Source organism: Gymnogyps californianus, chromosome 3, assembly GCF_018139145.2.
Source record: "Gymnogyps californianus isolate 813 chromosome 3, ASM1813914v2, whole genome shotgun sequence".
NCBI lineage: Eukaryota > Metazoa > Chordata > Aves > Accipitriformes > Cathartidae > Gymnogyps > Gymnogyps californianus.
In genome coordinates this window covers 63,820,509-63,822,061 of record NC_059473.1, presented here as the reverse complement: position 1 = coordinate 63,822,061, position 1,553 = coordinate 63,820,509, and positions in this window count along the sequence as shown.

The window sequence follows — 1,553 nt, the reverse complement described above, 5'->3', positions numbered from 1 at the left end:
ACCTAAGTAGTCTTGTTGTATCAGAATGTCCTTGTTCTGGTAATTCAAGTATGTTACTGTCATCCTTAATATTCTGTAGGTTAAAAGTGCACCTACTACTAAACTACTTTTGTGGGTTTGTTGGTTTTGTTTTTAAAAAAAAAAGGTAGACTAACTTCTACACTTTGGCTACAAAAATACTAGAAGCACAACTATTTAGAAATCAGTGTCGAAGAAAGTAAGACTCATTTCTCACACCTTCTGCTAACTTAACTTTTACCATTGAGTTTAACTTCAAATTTACACATTCTATAGAGTGGAATACTAAAGAAAGGTACTTCCAGGGCACTGTAATGGCATTCGCACTTTATAGAAATGTTTAGTATATCTGAAGTATCTTTACTGATTCAGGTTTTAACATATCTTGCTTTACTTTTTCAGGGATTTTTGTGGTGGTTTTTTTGTTTTGTTTCTCCCCTCCTCTCCCGATTTCACTTAAGGCTGTAAATGTGATAGAAGATTTAAAAACTTACTCTTGCCAGATTACATACCTGGAGAGGCAAGTCCACATAAAGAAATTAAAGACGCAGTTTTAACAAACTGGAACAAAAACTGATAAAAAAAAGAAGCTAGATTGATACTGCCACTGATTTCTTAACTAAAGTATTCTGTTGATTAAGCTATCAACACAACGCTGAAACTACAATCGCTAGCAGCCCTGAAAATGCCACTTGTACTTCATACTTTATGGACAGCACGCAGCGAGTTTAAACACTAGGTTTACAAAACCTTAAAAATTAGTACTAAGTTACCCTTGACAAGAGAAGCATTTTTTAATGACAAAGCAAATCACTAGGTATCCATAATACATGACTGATCTGTTCTAGACACAAGCTACAGGAATTAAGCTAGTTGTAGGTAGTTCTGCACCTACAGGGGGAGGGAACTCCATTTTTCAGATCTGTTTAAAAGTTTCTAGCAGCAGTGACTTGGAAACAGGTTTCTAAAACTCACATTCCAGAAGGGAAATAATACACTTGAAACTCACTTTAGTATTTATATACATATGCATTTCTTAGGCTACTAAAGAAGAGTGACAATTTCACTCTCAAAGATAAAATTCTTGCTGCACTCTAGCAGGGTGGAATAAGAATCCAGGTTTATCACTGACACACCATGTAAATGTGATTCTAGTGAACTAACGTATAATCAGCATTTTGCACAACTGTTTGTACTTACACTATGACTGGATAACTACCCTTAAATACACTCCTTATAAAAAGGCAACACAGAAGTAGTAATCAGTTTATAAAAAATGCTGCTCCAAGATTTCAGGTGTGCAGAGCTGTAAGTTTACTTCAGAATAAAACACAGACATAGGGGAGAATCAAAACTTTTAGAGTTGTACTTGACCATATATTTGGACAAAGCAGAATTACGCTGCATATAACAAACAGTAAAATTTCTTAAAAGTTGTTACAAATATTTTACTTTCTACCTGTACGATCATTAACATAGTTTACTATATCAAGATTTTTTTCTAAAGGCTTAAAACAAAAACAATCCCTCTAAAC